At 38.5% G+C, this 12,493-nt stretch overlaps 1 protein-coding gene and 1 long non-coding RNA gene across 2 annotated transcripts in view; one reads left to right on the top strand and one right to left on the bottom strand.

Moving 5' to 3' along the window:
* LOC118470130 (uncharacterized) overlaps positions 1–7,383 on the top strand; it is a 121,268-nt gene extending 113,885 nt beyond the window's left edge. Inside the window, exon 4 of the long non-coding RNA XR_004847157.2 lies at positions 5,150–7,383. This is a non-coding gene — a long non-coding RNA (uncharacterized LOC118470130). The remainder of the gene's footprint in view (positions 1–5,149) is intronic.
* The window catches only part of shisa9a (shisa family member 9a), a 73,450-nt gene that overhangs the window by 55,084 nt on the left and 5,873 nt on the right, over positions 1–12,493 (bottom strand). The window lies entirely within an intron of this gene.

Below are 12,493 nucleotides of genomic sequence, written 5' to 3'. Positions count from 1 at the left end.
CATGTGTGTACATTAGAAAGAGAGGAGGAAAAAGAGCCTTCAGTACTTTGGGAACATGGAAAGTGGTCGGTGGCTTTGGCAGGTTCAACCAAAACAGACTGTTCCAGATTGTTCGTTTTCAAAGCCAAGACTTTGAGAATACACAGACAGGGAGAGGTGAGTGTCCAGCTTAGCTCCTGTAAGTATCATAGGATACTGACAGTGGTAGCAAGCACTGTTCCCTCTAAGCTGCGTGCGTGCGCAATTGTGCACTGCTGACACGGTCTCCACGCACAGAAAATCTGCGCTGCGCACAAAAAAAATCCAACCTAAATTGTAAATAAAATAAAAACGTAACAATTCATTCTGTGCTATTTTTCAATGTGAGTCAGTGAGTGACCGGTGACTGGCTGCTGCAGCCAATGATGCGATTCACATACGTATTTACCATAGACTGTATATAATGATATTTACGCAGCTAATCAGCGTCAGGCGTCCTTATGTGCAGCCACCGTTGTTCTCATAGATATGAATGAGTAGATAGGACACGCCCCTTTGAGCTGCGTGCTACAGCGAGGCTAAGCTAGTGGGGGAAATGTTTCAGTGCATTCCGTTGATGTAGACGGCGTGAAAACGGAAACAACAAGTATGCCGGCTCACTGTGCTGCATACAATTACACACTCCAAGATTTTAAATACTTTCATTTACTGCAAATGAATATCTACTCCAAATGTCTCACTAATAATCATTATCAGCCTTAAAAACCCACAAAACACCCCTCTATACTCGACCACACTTAGTACAGCCCGGTTCCCCCTTCTATAAATCTGCTTGGAATCTTCCACTTCCTGTTTGTCAAAGTGGCCTTCTACCTGGACAGGTTTTGTTGGAGCTCATGCAACAAACATTTTGGGTAACTGCACTTTAATATGGATGGATGACACTGAATTAGACTCTGTTTTCATGAGACTGAGTTAAGATGTGTAGCTCTGTCATTAAATAGGGAATTATTTCTCAGAATTCACAGAGAAAAGTCTGAAATGTTTGCTAGGTTAGCGTCCCACATGTTCTTTGGCTCAGCTAAAGCTAACTCTCTCCAACTTCTGGATCTCTTGAGTTGCTTGTTGTTAAAATATCTTGCTGTAGGTGCTGAAGCTCAGAAAGTATGAGATGTTTGTTCAAAATAAGCTCATTCTCAAGTCTTATCTGAACTCTTTTGTTTGAACTTTCCCTAAACTTAGGAGTTAATGACAGAGCAGCACATCCAGACTCAGTCTCATTTATGTAGCGATTAAACTTCAGTGTCATTCATTGATGTTAAAGTGCAGTTTTTCAAATGTTTGTTGCACATGCTCCCGACCAAAGCAGTCCAGGTGGAAGACGATGTGAAGAGAAAGCTCCAGAGGATGAATATCACACATTTACGTTGGAAATAAATGTCCTTTAATTAGACATTATCATGCAAATGATGTTCAGATCTTTGTTGAGTGTTTGGTTGATGTTGGTTTCTGACACTCGGCCCCAAAGACTAAAACCTTTTACGGCTCACAAGCTGCAACAATTCACACATTATCAACTATCTTTCTGACTAAACTAAGATAAAAAGTGAAAAACTGTCTGATTCCTGCATCATGAATGTAAATCTTATTCGTTTTTATGACAGTAAACTGAATATATTTGGGTTTGACATTTTATAAACTAAAACAAGAAATGAATTACTGGAGAAAACAATCAACAGATTAATGGACAAAGAAAATGTGTTTTCCAACATATATGGCTGAATTACTCCAACATTACAAGATACATACAATTTGAATTCAATTTTATTTATATAACGCCAAATACAGGTCAAATTGTCTCAAGACACTTTATTTTTATATTTTTGTCATAATTTAAACCTCTCGACTAATCCAATTTATTACTTGGTTTTTAAGAGACTAATGGACAACTAAAATAACTTTCTCCACTAAAACTAATAAACATGAGGTCAAATAGAAGGAACAGTTTTGAATGCTGCAGTCCCACGACGACAAGAATAAAGTTTGTCAACAAAAACTAAATCTGCTGGTGGATTCCATTAAAGTCCTAATAAATGATAATAAAGTGTGATACTAAAGGTTTGTGGTGCTAAAACTCTCTAAGTAAAGATATCATGTTGAACATCTGGATGGAGGTTGATAAAAGTTGACCTTCTTTAATTTCTCTGGACCTGACTCCATGGATTTTATGGATGGTGGTTAAAGACCTGCTCTTCTAGTCGTCTTCCTTCTAGTCGCTGTAAAAAGTCACTCCATCCTGGCCAACTTGAACACCTCTTCATGACAAGTTGTTCTGCCTCCGACCTGGTGGAAACTCCAGAAACTCGGGAAAACCCATGGAGACTCGAAGAACTCGTGGAGACTCGAAGAACTCGTCGGGCGGGGGAAGGTGTGGTGGGTGGTGCGGGGAGGTGGGGGAGTAGAGGGGGGAGGCCGCCACCCACCTTCCCACCTACTCTCCGCCCTGACTCCACCCAGACTCCGCCTTGGCTCCACCCATGTGGTGACTTCAGAAACTACGATGTCAAAGGGACGACGAAATCATTTCTTTTTATCTGATCTGTAGCTCAGTGAGTTAAGGATTTGCCTATGGAGCTGCAGGTCGCCGGTTCAAGACCAGACACTTCTTAAATTTTCTCAAAATTCTGACAAAGACAAAGAAAGAAAAAGGCCGGTGGTGGGTCTTGAACCTGCGACCCTCCGCTCTGTAGTCTCTCCTCTTATCCTCCTGAGCTACTCGCTCAGATACTAAATCTTCTTTTTTTTGCGCATTTATCATCTATTTTTTGTCATTTTCGAGTTTTTTTTTTAACTTGAGTCTCGACTCGACCGTTTTTCTCAGGAGGTTGGACTTCAGCCTTTGAGCTGGAGGGTGGAACCCTCGGTTCCAAGACTTTCCAAAGCCTCCACACCTCCCGAGTCCTCAGGACCTGAGCTTTCACACAGTCTGAGGGCTGAAATTTTCTAAGTCCCACAGTAGTTCTCTGTTAGATTGAACCTTCAGACAGTCCAAGGACTGATATCTTCTAAGTTCCTGAGTAGTTCTCTGTTAGTTTGAACCTTCAGACAGTCTGAGGGCTGAAATTTTCTAAGTCCCACAGTAGTTCTCTGTTAGATTTAACTTTCAGACAGCCCAAGGACTGATATCCTCTAAGTTCCTGAGTACTTCTCTGTTAGTTTGAACCTTCAGACAGTCTGAGGACTGAAATCTTAGAAGTTCTTGAGTACTTCTCTGTTAGTTTGAACCTTCAGACAGTCTGAGGACTGAAATCTTAAAAGTTTCTCAGTACTTCTCTGTTAGTTTGAACTTTCTGGTTAACAGAAGCCTTAAAACTTGTGACCATGAGTCTTGATTTCACATTTAGACCATCAATCTGAGTTCTTCTCAGACCTTCACCTGTGGGTTTTTTAGAAATCCTCAACAAACTTTGATTCTCTTCACTGAACAGTAAAGTTTGTGGAGATCAAAAGGTAACATTAGTTTGATCGATGCCTTCAACTACTAGTAGACTTTATCTGGAAAGCAGTTTTCTTAAATGAGTTCTTAGTAAATCTGTCCACAATCAAACCAAGAACATAGAAAGAGGAAATGTTTGAAGAAACAACTTGATGTTTTGATTTCAGACTAGAAAACACTTTACGTTTATCTGTTTTTGCTCTTTTTGATCGTTTTATTGTCTCTTCTGTTTAATTTCATCTTCTAAAGTCTAACTGGTGTCTTTTGAAATGTTTTGTCTTTAGTTTGATTCTTCTTAAATGTTTAGTTTTGCTTGTTTCTCACCTTTTATTCTTTTCTAATGTCTGATTTGATTTAGAAATGTTTTGTCTTTTTAATGTTTAATTGTTTTTTCAAATGTTTTATCAGCTTGTTTGAATTTTTTTCTTTCCCAATATTTAATTTTTTGATTAAATCTTTAAGGTTTTTCTTTTTAAATATTTTACCACCTTTTAATGTTTAATTTTCTTTTTAAATGCTTCATTGTATTTTCTGTTTAATTCCTATTTGAAGTTTTGTCTTTAAGATGTAATTTTCTAATTAAAAATTTCATTTTTTTAATTAAATGTTTTGTCTTTTTAAAGGTTTAATAATCAAATTAAATGTTTTGTATTTTTTTTAATGTTTAATATTCTTCTTGTGTAATTGTATGTACAATAAAACTTTTAAAAAGTTTTATTATTAAAAAGTATGTTTTAAATGTTTAATTATCGAAAATATTTTATCTGTACTTTTTAATATTTGTATTTTAAAAATTTTGTTTAATTTCATAATGACATGTATCTTGTTTAATTATCTAATTCAATATTTTGTCTGTTTAATATCATTTAATTGTATTTAATGTTTAACTATATTAAACAGACAAAATATTGAATTAGATAATTAAACAAGATACATGTCATTATGAAATTAAACAAAATTTTTAAAATACAAATATTAAAAAGTACAGATAAAATATTTTCGATAATTAAACATTTAAAAAATAGAATTAAACAAGAAGAATATTAAACATTTCAAAAAATGCAAAACATTTAATTGGATTATTAAACCTTTAAAAAGACAAAACATTTAATTAAAAAATTAAATGTTTAATTAGAAAATTACATCTTAAACTTCTTAAATCTTTTTAATAATAAAACTTTTTTAAAGTTTTATCATATTAAATTGTTTTTCCTTTGATTTAATTGCTTTTTGTTATGTAGTTTATTTCTTTCATCTTTTTCTGTCAAGATTTTAACCCCAACCTTAAAAATGAAATAAACCCTTAAATCACAATGAAAATACTTCTGTTGTCACAATCATGAGTTAGTCAATTATTCAGTTTATCAATTCAACTTTATTTGTTTAGCACCTTTTACACAGATGACAAAACTAAACACGCAAAGAGAAAAAAAACTATGCTAAAACTATGATTAAAACTCAAAAATATTTTTAAAAAATAAATATTTAACATGGTAATAAAAAATGTTGTGTCCAGGGGATGGAGGGAGTTTATTGAAGTCTTCTTGGGCTCACATGGGAAATCATTTAAAATATAAACTTGATATTCAGTCTAAGGAAACTGCAGAGTGACAGAAAAACCAACAATATCTCCTGTTCTCTCCTTTAATGAGTCGACTCTTCTTGTGCTTTCAGAACAAAGAACTACAGACTCTTCACAACCTGCTCAAACTCTTGGTACAGGACCTCACCACACGGGTCAAGAAGGTTTCTGTCTCATTTCTACTCTGAAGCTCACCTTCTCCTGCTCTAACTGCTGACAAATGTTTCTGCTGCTCTAAAGTCTGGTCTCCAGAACTTCCTAAAAACTCTCAAAGTCTCTTCTGCTGCAGGTTGCTTTGTAGAACTGTTCCAGAAAACCTCACTAAACCACATGGAGGGGCCTCAAGATAGTCGTCCAAATGAAACCATACAAAAACCAAACTAGCACAACCCAAACGCTAAAGTCTCCTGCAGCCTACCAGAGAACCTCTGAGAACAGAGAATCAGGACATGAACTCTTACCTTCTGGACAACCAACGTTGGTTCTCAAACAAGAATACAGAATGTGTCTGACCAAAAACCTCTGAAGACTCACTACAGCCAAGATAAAGACACAACTCAGCTGCACCAAATCCACTAATCACTGCACACATTAGCACCATGTGCCAACTGTGGCTAAAGAACCACATTTACCAAGACAACTATCCAGTACAAAGCCCTAAAACACACCAAGAAACACATTAAAGACGATTTTACTGCTGGAAGCTGCAAGCCAATGCCTAAAAAACAAACTAAAGCAATGGAGCCAAACCCAGTTCAATGGTGAAGAGAAGCAGAGGAAATGTTTGTCTGCAGCTAAATAAAGCAGGAAGACACTGAGCTGCTCAGGTGTTCCTGATAACACCAAGCAGCCACCTGGACAGCCAATAGGAACACAGCCACCTGGACAGCCAATAGGAACACAGCTTACTGGAAGTCCAGAGGGCTGGCTTAGTGAAGGAAATTTAATTTAAAGTTGAAGCAGAAAGTTAACAAAGAAAGTTGAAAACCACCTTCTGATACCTGAAATCTCTGAGTTTTCACTCAAAGAATGCCTGAACATGTCAAACTGGTTTCATAGTAGAACCATCATTGTAAAAATGTCATAGTATGGTGTGTTGCTCAAAAAACATTAGGACCCGGCTGTCAGGGGACAAACATGTAAGAAACATGAGAACAGAGAGAACCCAACCAGTAGGTCACAGTTTATCATCCCCCAGTCATCTCCTGAAGTCCATATGGTGAGAGACATCAGTATCTGGTTGTTCATTTACCAGAGGATGCTTATAATCATGCTGATGTGGTCTGTACTCTACAGTATTTTAGTGACTCAATAAATGCCTAAGTTGTTTTTTTTTTAATGCTTTTCAGTTTTTAATAAACATTTAAGAGCCTATATGTAATCAATAAATGGCCTTTGCCTATCTTAAGAAAAATTCACTCAGAACTCTGATATGTTGACAGTACTAAATAAATCAATAAATACATGCATACACACATAAATAAGTTAATACATTAACTGTGTTAAGATAAGATTTAGATTTTTTAAAAAGTTGTTTATGTTTTTGCAGAATCCAGTATTGCTCACTGGTTGGTCATTACATTTTGTTAGTTTGATTTCACTGTTTAAAATGATGCCACCTCTTTTCAGACAGAACCTGTGATAATAAAACAATACAAAATTTTTAGGTCCGTGTTAATAAAGCACTTAAAGCGTTAAGTATGGCTAAATGCTTTTTTCAGAATTAAATATATCACTCCTTAGGTGGTAGTGGCCTCAAGTTCAGTAAAGTTGGAAAGATATTCACAGATTCGGACTTCCAGCATCAATAACTCATTAGATATAGGTTGTCAAAACATAAACGGTGCCTCTTTCCCATTGTTGCAAGGCAGACAATGTGCTACAAGCCCAGTTTTATCAAAAGTAGCTGTCTTTCAAGCTACAGGAATAACATTGGTGTCTATGGAGTGAACAGGGTCCGTCTGCAATTTACAAAACCACTGCAACAGTAAAGAGAGACAAATATTCAATAACTTCAGTCTTATACATTGTAGTGTCACTAAAATCACTGCAGCCTTCAACTGGCTCCTGTTGACAAAGTGTTTTAACAGAAATGTAAATGCTGTAATTTGATTCTTTTAATGAACCATGTAACTTGAATGGATGTGATGCTGGTGTGACCACAGTGCACACGTCTGATGTTGCTCACAGTTGTCCAAGGGACGCTCAGGGAGTTTGTGTGTTTGCTCAGACTCATGAAAAATTAGAGGGAACATTGGAAGCAACTTTTGTATTCAGATGAACCACACAAACCTGCTGGACAAAGAACCCTAACAACACCACAAGTCATAAGCTGTATGTTCTTTTTGATTCATCTATCTATCCATCTATGTATCTATCTGTCTGTCTGTCTGTCTGTCCGTCCATCCGTCCGTCCGTCCGTCCGTCCATCCGTCCGTCCATCCATCCAATATATTATATACAATATATAATCTTGAACTTGAAACTTGAAAGTGTCCCCAAACTTTTGAACAGTAGTGTATATATCGGCTATTATTCTTTTTATATATATATATATAAATATATATATATATATATATATATATATATATATACACACACAACTATATGAAAAGGGAAAACGAAAACTAGCACACCACTTAACTCTGCACCACCAGCTGTACTCTGCTACGTGTGCTGCAGACAGTGCTGAGGGTAGTGTTTAGCAATTTAGCTGAAAAATGTATCACATTAAATGTTTTATTTCAGTCGATATCGACAATTATTGATCACTTTAAATGGCCTACTATTATTTAAGACCAGGAAAAAAATGTTTATTCTGTGAATTCAACCACTTTACTTTGAATTTAACTACTTTTGCCTTTATCAAGGTGCACAGGTTAATGTGAGAGGTTAAGGTAGTGAATGTTTAATGAGGACCGGGTATCGCCGGACATGGACCCCACATCAGTCTTTGTGCACTCCCTGATGCTAAGGTATTGAGTGTTTTGCTTCGGCACGCTTTCATAGCTGTTTTTAGACCACAAAGCCAGGCCCAGCCAGCTGCAGTCTCCACTAGGGGAGGGTCTGCAGGCTGAGATGGAGATCCAGGTGTCCATGGACTCGTTATGTGCCTCCATGGTGGTTTGCATCTACTGCATTTAAGTAAAATCATCAACAATTCTATAGAATGCTTTTCTTATTGCTAGTGATGAAGCATCTATCGTCAGTATATTTTACTATTGTCTTGTCTCCTAGGACGAGCTGAGAGTATTCTTGGGAATGGAGCTGCTCTGCTGGGCAAACTGGCATGACAACATTTCTAAATCACCCAAAGCATATTTTTGTGCAATATGTTCTGAGTGATTCTTTTCCTCTTTATTTACATACTGGCACACAACAGACAACATATATGCCAATACTAATATACATATGAAATAGGCCAATATCAGTGAATAATATTAGCCAACTGGACACCATCAGATCACAGGTGGAATACTGTAGCAAGAATATACAGATGGATGCAAAATAAATGGAAAAAACAACATGAAGGGTCTCAGTAAAGTGCTGGGCCACCACATGCTGCAAGAACAGTTTGAATGATTCCCCAAGTCTCTGAACTCCACTGGAGGGATGAACAGCCTACTATGCAAATATTCCCTCATCTGGGTTTTGGTGATGGTGGTGGACAATGCATTCTAGCACACTGACCAAAGTCTACCATAATTCTTCAAATGAATTAAGATCTTGTGATGTTTAAGGTCAAAGCATTTGAGCAGATCATTTTCAATCTCATCAAACCATTCAGTGACCCCTCGTGCCCTATAGATGGAAGCATTGTCATCCTGGAAAGCACCTCTCTGATCAGGATAGAAATGTTTCATTCACTCAGAGCAACTTTACACTGATTTGCAGTGACCCTTCCCTCTGAGGGGACATAAGGATCCAAACCATGCCAGCTGAATTCCATCCACAGTATAACAAATCCATCGGATCCCCTTATTGTAGGGGCTAAACATTCAGGTTTTTCCTTTCATATGTCTGTATACGTTATATTGTTGGCAATACTGAAGATTAGGGCTGTATGTTCTTATTAGAAACAGTGGAAAAGGGAAAAACTGAGTGAAAATAGCAAGAGATTAAAGAGGATTTTACACAGTGTTCAGTATTACACAGCCTAACACAGTTACATGTTACGGAGCCTAAATAGACTTACAAAGCCACTATGAGATTTCGCTTGCTTCGCTGTATATCTGACTGACGGTAAGCTTGTTATTGTTATAAGGAACACAGCTGTTTTCTCGACAGCTCCTCTGCCGCACTGACTAATATAAGGAAGCATGCATGGATCCAAGCGCCTCTTGAATCCTAAACATGTCCAGAATTACAAATGCAACCCGCTGTGTTTACAGTTATCCTCATTAATGATTACATTCCTGTGTGAATTCAGAAAATAATCCTAAAATTTGCCAAAAGGCTTGACTCATTAGGTTGAATAGTTGATTAAGAAGAGTCAGTGTAGCAGTTAATTAGAAGCCAGTGGTGAGAACCACCTGTTCAAACATACGGATGGGAAGTCTGTGTGCGGATCCCACGACCGCCTGCGCCTGCTTTATCATTACAGATAGTCAAATGTGAATGAAGCAGATGAAGACGGACGGAGGCAATATTCCTCATGACACTCAGGATTTGAATGAAGCGCGCTACGGGTTGAGACATACACATGCAGGTGTATACGATGGGCACGTGAGCCGACGTAGACATGAATGTGTGCACAGCCGCGAAACGCACAGGCGTAATTACCTGTCAAACGCAACATGTGACTTCCTGGGAGTAAATGAACTGATTAATATTCGCGAGGAAGGGAAGGGGGTGGTGGTGGGTGGTGGTGTTCGTCGGATTAGAAGTTAAGATATTCTCCATCCCCATTGCTTCTTTCATTCCACCGCAACACAATGTAAAGATGGAAAATATGACACACTGAGAGCAGAAGATGACGGGTGGAGCGCATTGGACCGCTCAGAACTGCTGTTTGCTTTCTTCTTCCCTGAATGAGCGCTCGTTCCAGTTTACACCACCTCTCAGAGAGAAGCTAATGCTCAGTAACAAGAGCATGATGCAGCTCAGGGTAACCTGCTTCTTCTTAGGATTTCAGAGAAGAAATTACAAAAGCACGCTCTCTTCTCGGGATTTTCTGTCTCTGAAACCTTCTTTGCTTTTTGTCCTCCCTCCAGTTCTCAGTCTCAGTCTGCCTCCCTCCCTCCGGCTGTGTTGACACCTCCTTGTCCGGCCTCCTTCTGTGCCTAAACTGAGTAGATGTCTACTGTTGGTCGATGCTCGCTGGCTGTGCGGCCCCAGAGCCCTAATAAGCAGGAGTCTAATGGCGTCCCAGGGCTACTGAGGGGCCTCACATTAGGATAATTAGGCAGCGAGAGGGTGAAGGAATGAGGCCCTGGAGAGGGGGAGGAGACGCTTCTTCACTTTCTGAGAATCTGAGCTCTGTGACTTACTGTGTCTTTGCTGTTTTGCTCTGTGGCTGATTCCATTCTATTGCGAGGCTCCAGATGATGCTGAAGGACATGATTTTGAAGAGTGATGAGGTTCTCCAGCCAGTTAAATCTGCTTTAAGGCAGTGTGTCAGGAGAAGACTGATGCTGATGTCTGACAGCCTGAAGGCGTGTTGAAGAGAGCCAACAAGTGTATTCTAGCAGGTATTTCTCATGTTCTAACTAGTGGCTGAATACTGAATCTAAATGAACTCGAAGACACATTTCTACTAATGACCATCTGACACAACATCAAGTTCTCAGCAGCTAATTTCATTTCTTCTGATATATCTGATGGCAATTTAGGAATCTGCATTCTGTTAAAAAGATATTAAAACTAAAAGCAAAGCATTATTTGAGGCATATTTGTCTCGACAAACAGTTGCCTCAGATGTTAATCAGTGCTATCATGCTGGTTGTATCTTATTTGCATCAGTGAAGCATCCATTTCCCCAAATTTCAATTTCCTGGGTAGAAACAACTGTCAAGATGGTAGCAGCTGCTTAAGCCAAAGAGTTATATTAATACTCTCATGTCTGTGTGCTACATATAATGTTAGAGCCAGGAATCAATTAGCAGCTCTGTTCAAAATGTAAAGAATCCACCAGCCTTCATCCTCCAACGTTTACTGAATGACACCAGAGACGATATAAAGGAGAGACTCTGAAATTGAAGAATCCTGAACAGAAATCTGAGAGAATGCTGCATCGCCAGAGATGGTGGTTTTATATCCAATCATTCCTCACCAGGAAACCAATCGTCTGCCTGAATCACAAACATCAAGCCTATGCCGTGTCAAGAAACTGCGCATTTATAGTAGCAGCATAACCTGTGTTGAAAACCCATTTTGTAAACCTTATTTTTAAGCATTTTTAAAATTGAATTGTACAGAAGTAGTTTTTGTGTCTCAGTGACCTTTGAAATTGCAGTTCTAATCTTGTCCCCATTAGTTACATGAGTGGCAGTACTTCCTTATGAAGACTTCTTTAAATGTATGTCTTGTTTATTGATTTCCCACAAAAAAGAGAGGTACATCATATGTGTTCTAGTAGAAACAGGGTTCTCTGCATGCCTTTCAGCAAAATACAGCAGAAAAAGGCATTTCTCAGTTCAAGGACAGCAAATTTCCAGAAACCATAAGAGGACTGGAATACACTGCTTAATTTATAGACTTTATGAGCGAACAGGCTGGCTAGCATTTTAACACTACTGTGTCCTCGTCCACTTTGACTCTGATGAAGACACGGTAATGTTGAAAGTGTTTGCGCAGTAAAAGCCTATAAATTAAGCAGCCTGCTCCAGCCACCTTTTGTACTCTGGTATATTTTTTTATGCTTTATGCTCATCATGTCCAGCACAGAAACATGCCACACATAACTCTCTGTATTTTTACTCCGCCCAGGAACGCGGTGGAGTTTTGAGGCGATTGGCATTGGTTGTCTGTCTGTTTGACCGTCTGTCTGTCTTTCTGTGTGTTAGCAGAAATGACACAAGGATCAGTTGATTAGATTTTGGCAGTGATGTGGCTTATAGTCTGGATCCACAGATTTGTTAAAGATTTCTGTATCATTGTGAGATAGCAGCACAGTGTCACTGTAACTATGACAACAAGTGAACGCTATGTCAGCTGCCTGCTGACGATCACATGATTGCGATCCTACTACAAATCGACCGCTGTGGGCTTCTCGGGACTTATCCGTTGGAAATGATACAAGGAATAATTGATTAAATTGTGGGGGTGTTTCCAAGTCCCATCAATTCCCGCCGCCCCCTACATATGTAGGTCACATGATCCGGTATCTGTAGATAACGTGCACATGCATAACACACACCTGTGCTCAGCGCAAGCTTATTTTGTTTGTGGGTACATCTATATTAAATTGCCACATTCTATGTTGCTGTGATTTCTGT

Source organism: Amphiprion ocellaris, chromosome 18 (genome assembly GCF_022539595.1).
Source record: "Amphiprion ocellaris isolate individual 3 ecotype Okinawa chromosome 18, ASM2253959v1, whole genome shotgun sequence".
In the NCBI taxonomy this organism is placed as follows: domain Eukaryota; kingdom Metazoa; phylum Chordata; class Actinopteri; family Pomacentridae; genus Amphiprion; species Amphiprion ocellaris.
Note: the sequence above shows the minus strand (reverse complement) of the source record. Positions and strands in the feature narration are given on the sequence as shown.